At 43.7% G+C, this 20,273-nt stretch overlaps 11 non-coding genes and 1 pseudogene across 11 annotated transcripts; all 12 read right to left on the bottom strand.

Annotated features, from left to right (window-relative positions):
- Positions 1-663: 663 nt before the first annotated feature.
- LOC141242712 (U2 spliceosomal RNA) lies at positions 664-861 on the bottom strand. The gene has a single exon (XR_012307105.1). It is a non-coding gene; the product is annotated as a U2 spliceosomal RNA (small nuclear RNA).
- Positions 862-7,255: 6,394 nt separating this feature from the next.
- On the bottom strand, positions 7,256-7,446 carry LOC141242705 (U2 spliceosomal RNA). Its single transcript, XR_012307100.1, has one exon. It is a non-coding gene; the product is annotated as a U2 spliceosomal RNA (small nuclear RNA).
- Positions 7,447-8,566: 1,120 nt separating this feature from the next.
- On the bottom strand, positions 8,567-8,757 carry LOC141242694 (U2 spliceosomal RNA). Its single transcript, XR_012307089.1, has one exon. It is a non-coding gene; the product is annotated as a U2 spliceosomal RNA (small nuclear RNA).
- Positions 8,758-9,878: 1,121 nt separating this feature from the next.
- LOC141242719 (U2 spliceosomal RNA) lies at positions 9,879-10,062 on the bottom strand. Its single transcript, XR_012307110.1, has one exon. It is a non-coding gene; the product is annotated as a U2 spliceosomal RNA (small nuclear RNA).
- Positions 10,063-10,856: 794 nt separating this feature from the next.
- On the bottom strand, positions 10,857-10,948 carry LOC141242740 (U2 spliceosomal RNA; annotated as a pseudogene).
- A 1,121-nt stretch (positions 10,949-12,069) lies between these two features.
- On the bottom strand, positions 12,070-12,260 carry LOC141242682 (U2 spliceosomal RNA). Its single transcript, XR_012307078.1, has one exon. It is a non-coding gene; the product is annotated as a U2 spliceosomal RNA (small nuclear RNA).
- Positions 12,261-13,381: 1,121 nt separating this feature from the next.
- LOC141242670 (U2 spliceosomal RNA) lies at positions 13,382-13,572 on the bottom strand. The gene has a single exon (XR_012307067.1). It is a non-coding gene; the product is annotated as a U2 spliceosomal RNA (small nuclear RNA).
- Positions 13,573-14,692: 1,120 nt separating this feature from the next.
- LOC141242680 (U2 spliceosomal RNA) lies at positions 14,693-14,883 on the bottom strand. Its single transcript, XR_012307076.1, has one exon. It is a non-coding gene; the product is annotated as a U2 spliceosomal RNA (small nuclear RNA).
- A 1,123-nt stretch (positions 14,884-16,006) lies between these two features.
- On the bottom strand, positions 16,007-16,197 carry LOC141242658 (U2 spliceosomal RNA). The gene has a single exon (XR_012307056.1). It is a non-coding gene; the product is annotated as a U2 spliceosomal RNA (small nuclear RNA).
- A 1,121-nt stretch (positions 16,198-17,318) lies between these two features.
- On the bottom strand, positions 17,319-17,509 carry LOC141242647 (U2 spliceosomal RNA). Its single transcript, XR_012307045.1, has one exon. It is a non-coding gene; the product is annotated as a U2 spliceosomal RNA (small nuclear RNA).
- Positions 17,510-18,632: 1,123 nt separating this feature from the next.
- On the bottom strand, positions 18,633-18,823 carry LOC141242635 (U2 spliceosomal RNA). The gene has a single exon (XR_012307034.1). It is a non-coding gene; the product is annotated as a U2 spliceosomal RNA (small nuclear RNA).
- Positions 18,824-19,943: 1,120 nt separating this feature from the next.
- On the bottom strand, positions 19,944-20,134 carry LOC141242622 (U2 spliceosomal RNA). The gene has a single exon (XR_012307023.1). It is a non-coding gene; the product is annotated as a U2 spliceosomal RNA (small nuclear RNA).
- Between the last annotated feature and the right edge of the window lie 139 nt (positions 20,135-20,273).

Genomic DNA, 20,273 nt, shown 5'->3' with positions numbered 1-20,273 from the left:
GGGATACCTGGATGGCTGAATGTCACTGAGAAGCTCACAGAGACCGCCATAAGCAACAGTTTAAAAGAATGCCACAGACTAATCAACCAAACTTTTTGGGTTGGTTTCTCTTTTATAGTCTGCAGGCATTAAATGAAAGAAGTCAGTGTTCCAGCAGAGGGAGACAACGTTTCAGAAAAGGCATTGTAGCAAACCAAAAAAGAAATTTTAAGCGCAGCAGAGTAACCAGCTCACATACCTGTTAGCTCAGGTGAGTTTAAAAGGCTGCTGTTGATAACAAGGGCATTTGCTAAATAGATGGTGTGTGTGCAACAATATACTGAAAGGTCAATTATATTGTGCAGCTTATCTCACCACCTGTAGTTATTTAGGTGAAAGCTCCAAAATGCTTGCCTAATATGTCTGTTTATCCAAAAGGAAGTATAGAGGGAGAGCTAGATAGATAGCATTGCATTACATTACATTACATGGCAATGCAATGCACAGTTGCTGAAGTTGAACCAAAATGAGCTTGTCATCTGGCTTCTGCAACTTTTAACATGAAAAATCCAATGAGGAGAAGAAAAGCAAAGCCAAAGAGTCCATCCCAAAATCCGACAAACAAGCAAAATGAACAAAAAGCATTGAATTCAATTCTTTCTGATTTTAGAAACTGCATTAAAGAAGGGGTGCACCGGTCCTGGAGATACTGCAATACCAGGTCAATGTGTGGAGTGGACAGAGCAAGCTCTTTTTCCATCTCCCTGTTCTAAAAATCCATTTAATATATGGTCCCCAGATAGGGGACGTATCAGATATTAAACTGATAAGAACAGATTTTTTTTTTAATTTGGCTATCCCCCACATGGGGATAAAAACCGTTTATTTAAAATTTAACAAATTACAGAAATAAAACCATTACATCCACATTACACTTTCGGGACTTCAAAGAAAAATAAAAATTCCATCACAGCAAATTTTACAAGACTTCAAATATTCCATAGGTTAAAAAGCCATTTGCCTGCCAACGTTACATTCTTTTTCCTGTCCAATAAATAGTATATGTACATTTCACTTTTACAAAAGGCTAAAACATCATCTACTGGTAACATTTCATGTTTAAAAACAGCAATATTTCTAGCATTCCAGAGCGCTATCTTGGCGCAATTCACTATCTTCCACGCCATTATTTTTTGGTCCATTGTTGGGCATTCCAGAAGACCATATAACACTGATGCAAAATTAAAGTCCTTGAGGTCCACCATTTTCTCCAGCAGGGGGATTAATCTTCTCCAGAACTCTTTAGCAAAAGCACAAGTCCATAAAAGATGCTTCACTGTCTCTTCTTCTTGACAACCTTCTCTTGGGCAGATGGCAGACCTCACAAAACCTCTTCTGTACTGGAATGCCCGGCAAGGAAGACAGTGGTGTGCGCAGCTCCAAGACATGTCTTTCTGTACATTAAAAAGATAAGGGGCGTTAATCATTTTCCATATGTGTACAGTTTTGTCATCATCATAACGTTCAATATCACACAACGTCACATCAGTACTAATTTGTTTGAGTAGTGTCTTGCTGTTACATAGATCCCCTGTCTGTTTCTTATTCAAATTAAAATCAAGAATAATTTTCTTTAAAATCTCATAATGTGCAGGTAGGTTAAAAGCATAAGGAAAGGATAAAACCGTTTCAAACCAACCAAACCTTCTCATGAGAAAACCAGTGTTAAAACGCATAAAATAGGAAAGGTAATTATCTTTAAAAAGGGTTTTAAAACAGAAACAGAAAAAATGTATTAAAAGAAACTTATCTAAAACAGGGAAATCTTTCCCACCTTTAACCTTTGGCTTTGTCACAATTTCTCTTTTGAGTTTCTCCATTTTTGAGCCCCAAAAAAAGGTAAAACATACTTTTGTAATTCGTTTCAACAAATTTGTAGGAGGGGGGAACACCAAACTAAGATATAACAGGATAGGTAATATCACCATTTTTACAATCAGAACTTTACCTTCCATTGACAGCTTTCTCATATTCCACATGCAGATTTTCTGATTAATTTTCTGTGCTGCCGCATCCCAGCTATTAAAACCATTATTAGATTCATTAAAAGAAACACCTAAAATAGTAATGGAATCTGTAACTGCAATTGGTACATCATGTAGACTCATCCCCCCGACATTTAAAATATTACATTTAGTAAGATTAATTTTAAAACCGGAAACTGTACAAAAAGACTGAATTTGGCTTATCGTTTTTTGTATTGAAGGTACATCACATCCAAACACTGCTACATCATCCATATAGCTTACAACTTTAACTTGTAGACCGTTCCCTCCGGGTAAGGGTACTCCACATATTTGCTTATCCCGGCGTATTGTACATAAAAGGGGTTCTATAGCACATATAAAAAGCAGGGGGGACAAAGGGCAACCCTGCTTCACCCCTGATTTTAAAACTACCTCTTTTGTTTTAAAACCATTAACTAAAATCTTACTCGTACAATCATTATAAAAAGCTTTAAGAGACAATAAAAACCCACCCGGAATGCCCATTTTTTCTAAAACTTTAAAAAGATAAAAATGAGACATGCGGTCAAAAGCTTTCTCAAAATCCACCGCTAGGATTGACATCTTTGTCTTTCTGGTTTTTACATCTTCAATACAATCTTTCACCAGGTTTAAATTGTCCCAGATACTACGCCCAGGTACCCCGCATACCTGATTTGCATGAATTACTTTATGTATCACCTTTTTCAACCGATTTGCACAGATCTTAGCCATAATTTTGTAATCACTATTTAAAAGAGTTATCGGCCTCCAGTTTTTAAGATCCGTTTTGTCACCTTTTTTGTATAGTAGTGATACCTCACCTTTCTTCCATGAGTTGAGTAAAACCTTATTATTAAAAACTTCGGAAAACAAATTAAACAAATCATCTTTTAAAATATCATAAAAACTTATATAAAACTCTATGGGGATACCATCAGGGCCGGGCACTTTACCATTTTTAAAACTCTTCATGGTTTCTAAAATCTCTTCCTCACATAGAGGTTGGGATAAAAAACTTTGGGCATCAGCATCTAGGGTGGACTTGATCTCCCCCAGGAAAGTGTGTATTAAATCATGGTCTATAGTTTTTACATTAAAAAGATCATTAAAATAGACATTTACCTTATCCAATATAACGTTGATATTATTATCTCCATCTATGTTATCAATTATTGTTTTCGCCTGTTTGTTTTTCTTAAAAAAATACCTGGAACAAGTCTCATCCTCTTCTACGTGTTTTACCTTTGAACGAAAAATCAGTTCTTTTCCTTTTTGTTCCAACCACTTTGAAATTTCTCCTTTAAGACTCAATATATCATTACCTACATCCAGACCATTGTCTTTGAATTTGTACAATGTCTGTAACCTGATATTAAGAAAATTATAGATCTCAAACTTTTCTTTAGCTTTTTGTATGCTTTTCTTTATAAAGAAATCTTTAATGCTTATTTTCATTCTATCCCACCAGGAGCGAAAAGAAATATTGGGGTTTTTCCTTTTTCTACAGTTTACATAAAACTCAATAAAATCCGATAAAATTTGTGGATCTTTTAAAAGGGACACATTCAATTTCCAAGATTTCTTACCACATTTCTTCTTTCCATTAATCCTCACTCTAAAAGATAAAACCTTGTGATCTGAGAGAATATTAGTTAAAACTTCACATTTCACTGGCAGTATTTTTTCTGAACCTAAAACAAAATCTATCCTGGAGCTACATGTAGAATTGCTCCAGGTGAAACCAGCGTCTATAGGGCTATCCTTGTTACATTCTTTATACACATCAGTTAATTTACAATCATTTATAATATTGCTTAACATTCCAGACGTTTTGTCATAATTTCTACTCACGGAACCGGAGCGTCGGCTTTCGCCTTTTAAAATACAATTAAAATCACCTGCCAGGATAAAAGGTTCAGAAATGTTAATAAATAAAGGTAAAATTTCCAGCATATCAGCCCTTTCATTTTTATCAGGTGACCCATAAAAATTTAAAAACTGCCATCTTGTCCCATCAATAAAAGCCTTAACTAAAAGAATACGACCCGGTAAAATATCTTGGATAAAATCAATAGACACATTTCCCTTAAAAAGTATAGCTACCCCGGCTGATCCGGTTGCATTTGATCCAGACCAGACCGATGGACCATGTTTCCACTCTTCCTTATATTTTTTGTAAGAAATCTTATGAGGGATATGACATTCTTGTAAAAAGAAAACAGAAGCTGTAAAACAGGTTAAAAAATGTAAAACAGTAGCTCTTCTGGTCTTGGATCCTATGCCTCTCACATTGAGGGAAACACCACTAATGTCAGCCATCATAACAAATGGTTAGGAAGAAACAAAAACTGGACTTTACCTATCCGATGGACGGATCAGACCACTTGGACTTTCACCAACGCCCTCTTCTGAATCCACCGTTATCAAAGAGTCTTCATCATCGGAGAAGGAACATTCACTTAAATTAAGACCCGACGCTACTGGGGTGTAGCTCGGAAGGATATTGTGAGAAAGGTTACACTGGGTCTCCATAGGCTGACCATTTAGGTCCTCGTCAGGTGGGTCTCCAAGAGGCTCCGCACTCCCCTGCTGACCCGCAGAGGGTCGTAACACAGGGGCAGGCTGCGCACATGGCGGAGCCTCAGAGTCCCCGGAGGCAGCCAGGTTCGGGGCCCCACCTGGGGCAGCAGAGCCCCGGGACCTCGGGATTCCAGAGTCTACACCCCCGTGAGGGGATGTATCCATCTCCTCCCTATTAGCCACCTCCACAGAACCATTCTTTTTCTTATTATGAGACCTCACCAAATGCCACGTACCGCCCTCGCTCTCGTGAGACCCAGTGGGAATTTTGGGCTCGGTGTCAGCCTTTTGGCGCTCTTTTTTGGCCTTACCGACCGCCCCTTTATGATCTTTCTCAGCCTTCCTTTTAGCCTCCTTATGGTCTTTCAGCCAGCTCCTGGGCTCCTGTGAGTTACCTGTCATTGACTCGGAGGGATTGTTACTAGTCGAAGCGCCCTTATCACCTCCCGAGGCGCCAGGTTGTTGTTCCTCCTCCTGAGGGGTGGTCTGATTGGCCCGTCCATTCCCGGATGTCTTGGACTTCTCCTTTTGTTTTTGTTCATCCTCTCTGAACCTGTGAGGGCAAGAAAAATAGAAATGACCAGGTGTCCGACAAAAAGAGCATTTTTTTTCATTTGGGCACTCCTTTGTGTCATGTTCAGTACTGGCACAATTTCTACAAGTGGCACCATAACTATCCTTAGAGTGCCCATAGAGACCACAATACCTACAGAAAAGTGGCATTCCTGAGAAAAAAAAATCCCCATTAGTTTGCCCTATTTTAAATCGAGCTGGAGGAAGTCTCACACCTCCAGGGAATTTAGGGTCTCTTTCACATTTTACTAAAAACTTCCATTTTGAGGTCCAGATGTTAAACTCATTCAACACTTTCCCAATCAATTTCACACTTTTAAAATAAACTGACAAAAAGGAAATAACCTCTGGTGCTGTTATGAAGGGTGAGAAGATTTTCACAACCACCATCTTTACCTCATCCAGGACGTGCTCGATGATCTGAATCCCTTTTAGACCAGGGCTATTTTCTACCGACTTAACTCTGGACAAAACATCTTTGAAAATACCTTCGCCAGTAAAGGTTACATCATAATCTCCACGTCGAGGATAATCCTGGATAGAAAGGATTTCGTTGGTTCTGACGTGGAGCAGTTTCTCAAGCACGTCCTGGACTACATATCCCAGATTCCGCATATCGGAACCACCAGCCGTAAAGCGGACCCTTATAGTGTTCTTAAGCCTCGCATATAGAGGCACGAGGTTGGGGTCAACCTCCATGGTATGGCGCAACAAAATGCAAATTGCAACCGCCTGCAATCTGCGCCTTCAGAGCTTTGAGATAAAGCACCTGAAGGCTGGGGGATCGCTGCCCGTTACCCTAGGACTAATCCCTCTCCCTAATAGCAGCAGGCAGGTGAAGCCCACCGAAGTGGACGATCCTGCCAGGCCAAGGAGAGGGGTACCTGAGTGCCCTTCAACTGAAACCTCCTGCTGTGAAGCACTTGGTCTCAGCCAAAAGGCCGAGAAGCGATAACCAGAATTGGTTTCCGACTACGGTGCCACCCAAGGATTCTGAAAAGTCCATTTGTGGAGATGGCCACCTGGACTCCCGTTAAGAAGACATGCTGTCAACCTCTAGATCCCTCACATGCCTGCACTTTTCGGCTTGCTGCTGCTGAAATCCACGCGTTTTAGATCTGCATAACTCCACCTCTTTTAGCACAGTACCCTCAACCCCCGGCTGTTCCCACCCGCCTCAACACCGTTGGAAGGGAGGAGAACCAATTAAGGCGGGGGGGGGGGGTGGAACGAGCAGCTGTCTACCCTTAGCAGGAGGGTTGCTGATTAATTACCTCTCCTGCTGCTGCTGCTGCTGGCTGTCCAGCAGCAGACTGAAGGTGGCTGCTGCTGTGCGCAGGTATATAAAGGCTCAGAGCCTATTATGACACGCGCAGCCAGCGTTCCATTGCCACATTCCGTCTACTGCAGGCGGGATACCTGGATGGCTGAATGTCACTGAGAAGCTCACAGAGACCGCCATAAGCAACAGTTTAAAAGAATGCCACAGACTAATCAACCAAACTATTTGGGTTGGTTTCTCTTTTATAGTCTGCAGGCATTAAATGAAAGAAGTCAGTGTTCCAGCAGAGGGAGACAACGTTTCAGAAAAGGCATTGTAGCAAACCAAAAAAGAAATTTTAAGCGCAGCAGAGTAACCAGCTCACATACCTGTTAGCTCAGGTGAGTTTAAAAGGCTGCTGTTGATAACAAGGGCATTTGCTAAATAGATGGTGTGTGTGCAACAATATACTGAAAGGTCAATTATATTGTGCAGCTTATCTCACCACCTGTAGTTATTTAGGTGAAAGCTCCAAAATGCTTGCCTAATATGTCTGTTTATCCAAAAGGAAGTATAGAGGGAGAGCTAGATAGATAGCATTGCATTACATTACATTACATGGCAATGCAATGCACAGTTGCTGAAGTTGAACCAAAATGAGCTTGTCATCTGGCTTCTGCAACTTTTAACATGAAAAATCCAATGAGGAGAAGAAAAGCAAAGCCAAAGAGTCCATCCCAAAATCCGACAAACAAGCAAAATGAACAAAAAGCATTGAATTCAATTCTTTCTGATTTTAGAAACTGCATTAAAGAAGGGGTGCACCGGTCCTGGAGATACTGCAATACCAGGTCAATGCGTGGAGTGGACAGAGCAAGCTCTTTTTCCATCTCCCTGTTCTAAAAATCCATTTAATATATGGTCCCCAGATAGGGGACGTATCAGATATTAAACTGATAAGAACAGATACTACACTTGATCTTAGCCAAAAGGCCGAGAAGCGATAACCAGAATTGGTTTCCGACTACGGTGCCACCCAAGGATTCTGAAAAGTCCATTTGTGGAGATGGCCACCTGGACTCCCGTTAAGAAGACATGCTGTCAACCTCTAGATCCCTCACATGCCTGCACTTTTCGGCTTGCTGCTGCTGCAATCCACGCGTTTTAGATCTGCATAACTCCACCTCTTTTAGCACAGTACCCTCAACCCCCGGCTGTTCCCACCCGCCTCAACACCGTTGGAAGGGAGGAGAACCAATTAAGGCGGGGGGGGGGGTGGAACGAGCAGCTGTCTACCCTAGCAGGAGGGTTGCTGATTAATTACCTCTCCTGCTGCTGCTGCTGCTGGCTGTCCAGCAGCAGACTGAAGGTGGCTGCTGCTGTGCGCAGGTATATAAAGGCTCAGAGCCTATTATGACACGCGCAGCCAGCGTTCCATTGCCACATTCCGTCTACTGCAGGCGGGATACCTGGATGGCTGAATGTCACTGAGAAGCTCACAGAGACCGCCATAAGCAACAGTTTAAAAGAATGCCACAGACTAATCAACCAAACTTTTTGGGTTGGTTTCTCTTTTATAGTCTGCAGGCATTAAATGAAAGAAGTCAGTGTTCCAGCAGAGGGAGACAACGTTTCAGAAAAGGCATTGTAGCAAACCAAAAAAGAAATTTTAAGCGCAGCAGAGTAACCAGCTCACATACCTGTTAGCTCAGGTGAGTTTAAAAGGCTGCTGTTGATAACAAGGGCATTTGCTAAATAGATGGTGTGTGTGCAACAATATACTGAAAGGTCAATTATATTGTGCAGCTTATCTCACCACCTGTAGTTATTTAGGTGAAAGCTCCAAAATGCTTGCCTAATATGTCTGTTTATCCAAAAGGAAGTATAGAGGGAGAGCTAGATACATAGCATTGCATTACATTACATTACATGGCAATGCAATGCACAGTTGCTGAAGTTGAACCAAAATGAGCTTGTCATCTGGCTTCTGCAACTTTTAACATGAAAAATCCAATGAGGAGAAGAAAAGCAAAGCCAAAGAGTCCATCCCAAAATCCGACAAACAAGCAAAATGAACAAAAAGCATTGAATTCAATTCTTTCTGATTTTAGAAACTGCATTAAAGAAGGGGTGCACCGGTCCTGGAGATACTGCAATACCAGGTCAATGCGTGGAGTGGACAGAGCAAGCTCTTTTTCCATCTCCCTGTTCTAAAAATCCATTTAATATATGGTCCCCAGATAGGGGACGTATCAGATATTAAACTGATAAGAACAGATACTACACTTGATCTTAGCCAAAAGGCCGAGAAGCGATAACCAGAATTGGTTTCCGACTACGGTGCCACCCAAGGATTCTGAAAAGTCCATTTGTGGAGATGGCCACCTGGACTCCCGTTAAGAAGACATGCTGTCAACCTCTAGATCCCTCACATGCCTGCACTTTTCGGCTTGCTGCTGCTGCAATCCACGCGTTTTAGATCTGCATAACTCCACCTCTTTTAGCACAGTACCCTCAACCCCCGGCTGTTCCCACCCGCCTCAACACCGTTGGAAGGGAGGAGAACCAATTAAGGCGGGGGGGGGGGTGGAACGAGCAGCTGTCTACCCTTAGCAGGAGGGTTGCTGATTAATTACCTCTCCTGCTGCTGCTGCTGCTGGCTGTCCAGCAGCAGACTGAAGGTGGCTGCTGCTGTGCGCAGGTATATAAAGGCTCAGAGCCTATTATGACACGCGCAGCCAGCGTTCCATTGCCACATTCCGTCTACTGCAGGCGGGATACCTGGATGGCTGAATGTCACTGAGAAGCTCACAGAGACCGCCATAAGCAACAGTTTAAAAGAATGCCACAGACTAATCAACCAAACTTTTTGGGTTGGTTTCTCTTTTATAGTCTGCAGGCATTAAATGAAAGAAGTCAGTGTTCCAGCAGAGGGAGACAACGTTTCAGAAAAGGCATTGTAGCAAACCAAAAAAGAAATTTTAAGCGCAGCAGAGTAACCAGCTCACATACCTGTTAGCTCAGGTGAGTTTAAAAGGCTGCTGTTGATAACAAGGGCATTTGCTAAATAGATGGTGTGTGTGCAACAATATACTGAAAGGTCAATTATATTGTGCAGCTTATCTCACCACCTGTAGTTATTTAGGTGAAAGCTCCAAAATGCTTGCCTAATATGTCTGTTTATCCAAAAGGAAGTATAGAGGGAGAGCTAGATAGATAGCATTGCATTACATTACATTACATGGCAATGCAATGCACAGTTGCTGAAGTTGAACCAAAATGAGCTTGTCACCTGGCTTCTGCAACTTTTAACATGAAAAATCCAATGAGGAGAAGAAAAGCAAAGCCAAAGAGTCCATCCCAATATCCGACAAACAAGCAAAATGAACAAAAAGCATTGAATTCAATTCTTTCTGATTTTAGAAACTGCATTAAAGAAGGGGTGCACCGGTCCTGGAGATACTGCAATACCAGGTCAATGCGTGGAGTGGACAGAGCAAGCTCTTTTTCCATCTCCCTGTTCTAAAAATCCATTTAATATATGGTCCCCAGATAGGGGACGTATCAGATATTAAACTGATAAGAACAGATTTTTTTTTTTTTTTATATCGAAAGCCCGAATTCGTGTACAAAACCCGAGTGCGCTTAAAAAAGTGACAAGTGCCACAAAAAAAGTGCACTAGGATGCTGGTCTTCTTGAAACCCTCTCCAAAAGGAGAAGGGTCCCCCAAACCATTCCCCGTCCCTCCGAGCCAAAAGGCCACAGCGAGGAACAGGGACAAAAAGCCACCTCCAGCCGAAGCCAGAGGCGACCCAATCTTACCCCCAGCACCTGCCCGAGTTCTCACCAGAGCAAGGCACTGGGAGCCAAAGACTGTGCTCCCATCCCGGAAGAGGGGAGCCAACAACGCTCTCCTCCCGAAAGAGGAGAGCCAGGGGGGTTCAGGGGGGAGCGGAACCTGATGGCCACACACTCCCCCCCTAGACCTGCCAAGAGAGGAACCCGTAAGGGAACCGCTTCCCGACAAAATCCTAGTAGGACATGACACACGTGAATAAGTGGACACACAGTGACAAAGAAATTAAATAAATAGTGAAGGTTTCACAGTATAATACTGCCCGGACCTTCGACCGGGAATTGAAAAATTCCCCATCCTAAGGCCAGAAGGCCCGGAATAAGGGTGTGTGCGAAGAAAGAAAATTTGAAGTGCTTGTGCAAATGTGCCATAAACTCAAGTGGGGTTCCCAATCCCAGTGAGTTAAGGCACCCCAGGGTCACCACTCCTGGGGCACTTCACACTTCGGGCTTTCGATCTTCCCCGGCCCAATGGCGTCGATCCTGGGGGGCCATGCTTTCCACCAGATGACTATATTAGCCACCTGGCGTACTAACAAGCGCCTAAACCCCAGTGTGCATAATGTATCAATCTACTAGGGCGGCCAACATCCAAAACCGCCTTTTCGAAAGATACTACACTTGATCTTAGCCAAAAGGCCGAGAAGCGATAACCAGAATTGGTTTCCGACTACGGTGCCACCCAAGGATTCTGAAAAGTCCATTTGTGGAGATGGCCACCTGGACTCCCGTTAAGAAGACATGCTGTCAACCTCTAGATCCCTCACATGCCTGCACTTTTCGGCTTGCTGCTGCTGCAATCCACGCGTTTTAGATCTGCATAACTCCACCTCTTTTAGCACAGTACCCTCAACCCCCGGCTGTTCCCACCCGCCTCAACACCGTTGGAAGGGAGGAGAACCAATTAAGGCGGGGGGGGGGGTGGAACGAGCAGCTGTCTACCCTTAGCAGGAGGGTTGCTGATTAATTACCTCTCCTGCTGCTGCTGCTGCTGGCTGTCCAGCAGCAGACTGAAGGTGGCTGCTGCTGTGCGCAGGTATATAAAGGCTCAGAGCCTATTATGACACGCGCAGCCAGCGTTCCATTGCCACATTCCGTCTACTGCAGGCGGGATACCTGGATGGCTGAATGTCACTGAGAAGCTCACAGAGACCGCCATAAGCAACAGTTTAAAAGAATGCCACAGACTAATCAACCAAACTTTTTGGGTTGGTTTCTCTTTTATAGTCTGCAGGCATTAAATGAAAGAAGTCAGTGTTCCAGCAGAGGGAGACAACGTTTCAGAAAAGGCATTGTAGCAAACCAAAAAAGAAATTTTAAGCGCAGCAGAGTAACCAGCTCACATACCTGTTAGCTCAGGTGAGTTTAAAAGGCTGCTGTTGATAACAAGGGCATTTGCTAAATAGATGGTGTGTGTGCAACAATATACTGAAAGGTCAATTATATTGTGCAGCTTATCTCACCACCTGTAGTTATTTAGGTGAAAGCTCCAAAATGCTTGCCTAATATGTCTGTTTATCCAAAAGGAAGTATAGAGGGAGAGCTAGATAGATAGCATTGCATTACATTACATTACATGGCAATGCAATGCACAGTTGCTGAAGTTGAACCAAAATGAGCTTGTCATCTGGCTTCTGCAACTTTTAACATGAAAAATCCAATGAGGAGAAGAAAAGCAAAGCCAAAGAGTCCATCCCAAAATCCGACAAACAAGCAAAATGAACAAAAAGCATTGAATTCAATTCTTTCTGATTTTAGAAACTGCATTAAAGAAGGGGTGCACCGGTCCTGGAGATACTGCAATACCAGGTCAATGCGTGGAGTGGACAGAGCAAGCTCTTTTTCCATCTCCCTGTTCTAAAAATCCATTTAATATATGGTCCCCAGATAGGGGACGTATCAGATATTAAACTGATAAGAACAGATACTACACTTGATCTTAGCCAAAAGGCCGAGAAGCGATAACCAGAATTGGTTTCCGACTACGGTGCCACCCAAGGATTCTGAAAAGTCCATTTGTGGAGATGGCCACCTGGACTCCCGTTAAGAAGACATGCTGTCAACCTCTAGATCCCTCACATGCCTGCACTTTTCGGCTTGCTGCTGCTGCAATCCACGCGTTTTAGATCTGCATAACTCCACCTCTTTTAGCACAGTACCCTCAACCCCCGGCTGTTCCCACCCGCCTCAACACCGTTGGAAGGGAGGAGAACCAATTAAGGCGGGGGGGGGGGTGGAACGAGCAGCTGTCTACCCTTAGCAGGAGGGTTGCTGATTAATTACCTCTCCTGCTGCTGCTGCTGCTGGCTGTCCAGCAGCAGACTGAAGGTGGCTGCTGCTGTGCGCAGGTATATAAAGGCTCAGAGCCTATTATGACACGCGCAGCCAGCGTTCCATTGCCACATTCCGTCTACTGCAGGCGGGATACCTGGATGGCTGAATGTCATTGAGAAGCTCACAGAGACCGCCATAAGCAACAGTTTAAAAGAATGCCACAGACTAATCAACCAAACTTTTTGGGTTGGTTTCTCTTTTATAGTCTGCAGGCATTAAATGAAAGAAGTCAGTGTTCCAGCAGAGGGAGACAACGTTTCAGAAAAGGCATTGTAGCAAACCAAAAAAGAAATTTTAAGCGCAGCAGAGTAACCAGCTCACATACCTGTTAGCTCAGGTGAGTTTAAAAGGCTGCTGTTGATAACAAGGGCATTTGCTAAATAGATGGTGTGTGTGCAACAATATACTGAAAGGTCAATTATATTGTGCAGCTTATCTCACCACCTGTAGTTATTTAGGTGAAAGCTCCAAAATGCTTGCCTAATATGTCTGTTTATCCAAAAGGAAGTATAGAGGGAGAGCTAGATAGATAGCATTGCATTACATTACATTACATGGCAATGCAATGCACAGTTGCTGAAGTTGAACCAAAATGAGCTTGTCATCTGGCTTCTGCAACTTTTAACATGAAAAATCCAATGAGGAGAAGAAAAGCAAAGCCAAAGAGTCCATCCCAAAATCCGACAAACAAGCAAAATGAACAAAAAGCATTGAATTCAATTCTTTCTGATTTTAGAAACTGCATTAAAGAAGGGGTGCACCGGTCCTGGAGATACTGCAATACCAGGTCAATGCGTGGAGTGGACAGAGCAAGCTCTTTTTCCATCTCCCTGTTCTAAAAATCCATTTAATATATGGTCCCCAGATAGGGGACGTATCAGATATTAAACTGATAAGAACAGATACTACACTTGATCTTAGCCAAAAGGCCGAGAAGCGATAACCAGAATTGGTTTCCGACTACGGTGCCACCCAAGGATTCTGAAAAGTCCATTTGTGGAGATGGCCACCTGGACTCCCGTTAAGAAGACATGCTGTCAACCTCTAGATCCCTCACATGCCTGCACTTTTCGGCTTGCTGCTGCTGCAATCCACGCGTTTTAGATCTGCATAACTCCACCTCTTTTAGCACAGTACCCTCAACCCCCGGCTGTTCCCACCCGCCTCAACACCGTTGGAAGGGAGGAGAACCAATTAAGGCGGGGGGTGGGTGGAACGAGCTGCTGTCTACCCTTAGCAGGAGGGTTGCTGATTAATTAAATCTCCTGCTGCTGCTGCTGCTGGCTGTCCAGCAGCAGACTGAAGGTGGCTGCTGCTGTGCGCAGGTATATAAAGGCTCAGAGCCTATTATGACACGCGCAGCCAGCGTTCCATTGCCACATTCCGTCTACTGCAGGCGGGATACCTGGATGGCTGAATGTCACTGAGAAGCTCACAGAGACCGCCATAAGCAACAGTTTAAAAGAATGCCACAGACTAATCAACCAAACTTTTTGGGTTGGTTTCTCTTTTATAGTCTGCAGGCATTAAATGAAAGAAGTCAGTGTTCCAGCAGAGGGAGACAACGTTTCAGAAAAGGCATTGTAGCAAACTAAAAAAGAAATTTTAAGCGCAGCAGAGTAACCAGCTCACATACTTGTTAGCTCAGGTGAGTTTAAAAGGCTGCTGTTGATAACAAGGGCATTTGCTAAATAGATGGTGTGTGTGCAACAATATACTGAAAGGTCAATTATATTGTGCAGCTTATCTCACCACCTGTAGTTATTTAGGTGAAAGCTCCAAAATGCTTGCCTAATATGTCTGTTTATCCAAAAGGAAGTATAGAGGGAGAGCTAGATAGATAGCATTGCATTACATTACATTACATGGCAATGCAATGCACAGTTGCTGAAGTTGAACCAAAATGAGCTTGTCATCTGGCTTCTGCAACTTTTAACATGAAAAATCCAATGAGGAGAAGAAAAGCAAAGCCAAAGAGTCCATCCCAAAATCCGACAAACAAGCAAAATGAACAAAAAGCATTGAATTCAATTCTTTCTGATTTTAGAAACTGCATTAAAGAAGGGGTGCACCGGTCCTGGAGATACTGCAATACCAGGTCAATGCGTGGAGTGGACAGAGCAAGCTCTTTTTCCATCTCCCTGTTCTAAAAATCCATTTAATATATGGTCCCCAGATATGGGACGTATCAGATATTAAACTGATAAGAACAGATACTACACTTGATCTTAGCCAAAAGGCCGAGAAGCGATAACCAGAATTGGTTTCCGACTACGGTGCCACCCAAGGATTCTGAAAAGTCCATTTGTGGAGATGGCCACCTGGACTCCCGTTAAGAAGACATGCTGTCAACCTCTAGATCCCTCACATGCCTGCACTTTTCGGCTTGCTGCTGCTGCAATCCACGCGTTTTAGATCTGCATAACTCCACCTCTTTTAGCACAGTACCCTCAACCCCCGGCTGTTCCCACCCGCCTCAACACCGTTGGAAGGGAGGAGAACCAATTAAGGCGGGGGGGGGGGGGTGGAACGAGCAGCTGTCTACCCTTAGCAGGAGGGTTGCTGATTAATTACCTCTCCTGCTGCTGCTGCTGCTGGCTGTCCAGCAGCAGACTGAAGGTGGCTGCTGCTGTGCGCAGGTATATAAAGGCTCAGAGCCTATTATGACACGCGCAGCCAGCGATCCATTGCCACATTCCGTCTACTGCAGGCGGGATACCTGGATGGCTGAATGTCACTGAGAAGCTCACAGAGACCGCCATAAGCAACAGTTTAAAAGAATGCCACAGACTAATCAACCAAACTTTTTGGGTTGGTTTCTCTTTTATAGTCTGCAGGCATTAAATGAATGAAGTCAGTGTTCCAGCAGAGGGAGACAACGTTTCAGAAAAGGCATTGTAGCAAACCAAAAAAGAAATTTTAAGCGCAGCAGAGTAACCAGCTCACATACCTGTTAGCTCAGGTGAGTTTAAAAGGCTGCTGTTGATAACAAGGGCATTTGCTAAATAGATGGTGTGTGTGCAACAATATACTGAAAGGTCAATTATATTGTGCAGCTTATCTCACCACCTGTAGTTATTTAGGTGAAAGCTCCAAAATGCTTGCCTAATATGTCTGTTTATCCAAAAGGAAGTATAGAGGGAGAGCTAGATAGATAGCATTGCATTACATTACATTACATGGCAATGCAATGCACAGTTGCTGAAGTTGAACCAAAATGAGCTTGTCATCTGGCTTCTGCAACTTTTAACATGAAAAATCCAATGAGGAGAAGAAAAGCAAAGCCAAAGAGTCCATCCCAAAATCCGACAAACAAGCAAAATGAACAAAAATCATTGAATTCAATTCTTTCTGATTTTAGAAACTGCATTAAAGAAGGGGTGCACCGGTCCTGGAGATACTGCAATACCAGGTCAATGCGTGGAGTGGACAGAGCAAGCTCTTTTTCCATCTCCCTGTTCTAAAAATCCATTTAATATATGGTCCCCAGATAGGGGACGTATCAGATATTAAACTGATAAGAACAGATACTACACTTGATCTTAGCCAAAAGGCCGAGAAGCGATAACCAGAATTGGTTTCCGACTACGGTGCCACCCAAGGATTCTGAAAAGTCCATTTGTGGAGATGGCCACCTGGACTCCCGTTAAGAAGACATGCTGTCAACCTCTAGATCCCTCACATGCCTGCACTTTTCGGCTTGCTGCTGCTGCAATCCACGCGTTTTAGATCTGCATAACTCCACCTCTTTTAGCACAGTACCCTCAACCCCCGGCTGTTCCCACCCGCCTCAACACCGTTGGAAGGGAGGAGAACCAATTAAGGCGGGGGGGGGGGTGGAACGAGCAGCTGTCTACCCTTAGCAGGAGGGTTGCTGATTAATTACCTCTCCTGCTGCTGCTGCTGCTGGCTGTCCAGCAGCAGACTGAAGGTGGCTGCTGCTGTGCGCAGGTATGTAAAGGCTCAGAGCCTATTATGACACGCGCAGCCAGCGTTCCATTGCCACATTCCGTCTACTGCAGGCGGGATACCTGCATGGCTGAATGTCACTGAGAAGCTCACAGAGACCGCCATAAGCAACAGTTTAAAAGAATGCCACAGACTAATCAACCAAACTTTTTGGGTTGGTTTCTCTTTTATAGTCTGCAGGCATTAAATGAAAGAAGTCAGTGTTCCAGCAGAGGGAGACAACGTTTCAGAAAAGGCATTGTAGCAAGCCAAAAAAGAAATTTTAAGCGCAGCAGAGTAACCAGCTCACATACCTGTTAGCTCAGGTGAGTTTAAAAGGCTGCTGTTGATAACAAGGGCATTTGCTAAATAGATGGTGTGTGTGCAACAATATACTGAAAGGTCAATTATATTGTGCAGCTTATCTCACCACCTGTAGTTATTTAGGTGAAAGCTCCAAAATGCTTGCCTAATATGTCTGTTTATCCAAAAGGAAGTATAGAGGGAGAGCTAGATAGATAGCATTGCATTATATTACATTACATGGCAATGCAATGCACAGTTGCTGAAGTTGAACCAAAATGAGCTTGTCATCTGGCTTCTGCAACTTTTAACATGAAAAATCCAATGAGGAGAAGAAAAGCAAAGCCAAAGAGTCCATCCCAAAATCCGACAAACAAGCAAAATGAACAAAAAGCATTGAATTCAATTCTTTCTGATTTTAGAAACTGCATTAAAGAAGGGGTGCACCGGTCCTGGAGATACTGCAATACCAGGTCAATGCGTGGAGTGGACAGAGCAAGCTCTTTTTCCATCTCCCTGTTCTAAAAATCCATTTAATATATGGTCCCCAGATAGGGGACGTATCAGATATTAAACTGATAAGAACAGATACTACACTTGATCTTAGCCAAAAGGCCGAGAAGCGATAACCAGAATTGGTTTCCGACTATGGTGCCACCCAAGGATTCTGAAAAGTTAATTTGTGGAGATGGCCACCTGGACTCCCGTTAAGAAGACATGCTGTCAACCTCTAGATCCCTCACATGCCTGCACTTTTCGGCTTGCTGCTGCTGCAATCCACGCGTTTTAGATCTGCATAACTCCACCTCTTTTAGCACAGTACCCTCAACCCCCGGCTGTTCCCACCCGCCTCAACACCGTTGGAAGGGAGGAGAACCAATTAAGGCGGGGGGGGGGGGGTGGAACGAGCAGCTGTCTACCCTTAGCAGGAGGGTTGCTGATTAATTACCTCTCCTGCTGCTGCTGCTGCTGGCTGTCCAGCAGCAGACTGAAGGTGGCTGCTGCTGTGCGCAGGTATATAAAGGCTCAGAGCCTATTATGACACGCGCAGCCAGCGTTCCATTGCCACATTCCGTCTACTGCAGGCGGGATACCTGGATGGCTGAATGTCACTGAGAAGCTCACAGAGACCGCCATAAGCAACAGTTTAAAAGAATGCCACAGACTAATCAACCAAACTTTTTGGGTTGGTTTCTCTTTTATAGTCTGCAGGCATTAAATGAAAGAAGTCAGTGTTCCAGCAGAGGGAGACAACGTTTCAGAAAAGGCATTGTAGCAAACCAAAAAAGAAATTTTAAGCGCAGCAGAGTAACCAGCTCACATACCTGTTAGCTCAGGTGAGTTTAAAAGGCTGCTGTTGATAACAAGGGCATTTGCTAAATAGATGGTGTGTGTGCAACAATATACTGAAAGGTCAATTATATTGTGCAGCTTATCTCACCACCTGTAGTTATTTAGGTGAAAGCTCCAAAATGCTTGCCTAATATGTCTGTTTATCCAAAAGGAAGTATAGAGGGAGAGCTAGATAGATAGCATTGCATTACATTACATTACATGGCAATGCAATGCACAGTTGCTGAAGTTGAACCAAAATGAGCTTGTCATCTGGCTTCTGCAACTTTTAACATGAAAAATCCAATGAGGAGAAGAAAAGCAAAGCCAAAGAGTCCATCCCAAAATCCGACAAACAAGCAAAATGAACAAAAAGCATTGAATTCAATTCTTTCTGATTTTAGAAACTGCATTAAAGAAGGGGTGCACCGGTCCTGGAGATACTGCAATACCAGGTCAATGCGTGGAGTGGACAGAGCAAGCTCTTTTTCCATCTCCCTGTTCTAAAAATCCATTTAATATATGGTCCCCAGATAGGGGACGTATCAGATATTAAACTGATAAGAACAGATACTACACTTGATCTTAGCCAAAAGGCCGAGAAGCGATAACCAGAATTGGTTTCCGACTACGGTGCCACCCAAGGATTCTGAAAAGTCCATTTGTGGAGATGGCCACCTGGACTCCCGTTAAGAAGACATGCTGTCAACCTCTAGATCCCTCACATGCCTGCACTTTTTGGCTTGCTGCTGCTGCAATCCACGCGTTTTAGATCTGCATAACTCCACCTCTTTTAGCACAGTACCCTCAACCCCCGGCTGTTCCCACCCGCCTCAACACCGTTGGAAGGGAGGAGAACCAATTAAGGCGGGGGGGGGGTGGAACGAGCAGCTGTCTACCCTTAGCAGGAGGGTTGCTGATTAATTACCTCTCCTGCTGCTGCTGCTGCTGGCTGTCCAGCAGCAGACTGAAGGTGGCTGCTACTGTGCGCAGGTATGTAAAGGCTCAGAGCCTATTATGACACGCGCAGCCAGCGTTCCATTGCCACATTCCGTCTACTGCAGGCGGGATACCTGCATGGCTGAATGTCACTGAGAAGCTCACAGAGACCGCCATAAGCAACAGTTTAAAAGAATGCCACAGACTAATCAACCAAACTTTTTGGGTTGGTTTCTCTTTTATAGTCTGCAGGCATTAAATGAAAGAAGTCAGTGTTCCAGCAGAGGGAGACAACGTTTCAGAAAAGGCATTGTAGCAAACCAAAAAAGAAATTTTAAGCGCAGCAGAGTAACCAGCTCACATACCTGTTAGCTCAGGTGAGTTTAAAAGGCTGCTGTTGATAACAAGGGCATTTGCTAAATAGATGGTGTGTGTGCAACAATATACTGAAAGGTCAATTATATTGTGCAGCTTATCTCACCACCTGTAGTTATTTAGGTGAAAGCTCCAAAATGCTTGCCTAATATGTCTGTTTATCCAAAAGGAAGTATAGAGGGAGAGCTAGATAGATAGCATTGCATTACATTACATTACATGGCAATGCAATGCACAGTTGCTGAAGTTGAACCAAAATGAGCTTGTCATCTGGCTTCTGCAACTTTTAACATGAAAAATCCAATGAGGAGAAGAAAAGCAAAGCCAAAGAGTCCATCCCAAAATCCGACAAACAAGCAAAATGAACAAAAAGCATTGAATTCAATTCTTTCTGATTTTAGAAACTGCATTAAAGAAGGGGTGCACCGGTCCTGGAGATACTGCAATACCAGGTCAATGCGTGGAGTGGACAGAGCAAGCTCTTTTTCCATCTCCCTGTTCTAAAAATCCATTTAATATATGGTCCCCAGATAGGGGACGTATCAGATATTAAACTGATAAGAACAGATACTACACTTGATCTTAGCCAAAAGGCCGAGAAGCGATAACCAGAATTGGTTTCCGACTACGGTGCCACCCAAGGATTCTGAAAAGTCCATTTGTGGAGATGGCCACCTGGACTCCCGTTAAGAAGACATGCTGTCAACCTCTAGATCCCTCACATGCCTGCACTTTTCGGCTTGCT

Source organism: Phyllobates terribilis, unplaced genomic scaffold (genome assembly GCF_046119375.1).
Source record: "Phyllobates terribilis strain yellow unplaced genomic scaffold, ASM4611937v1 Scaffold_1049__1_contigs__length_452226, whole genome shotgun sequence".
Lineage (NCBI taxonomy): Eukaryota > Metazoa > Chordata > Amphibia > Anura > Dendrobatidae > Phyllobates > Phyllobates terribilis.
This window is presented reverse-complemented; position numbering and strand designations above follow the sequence as displayed.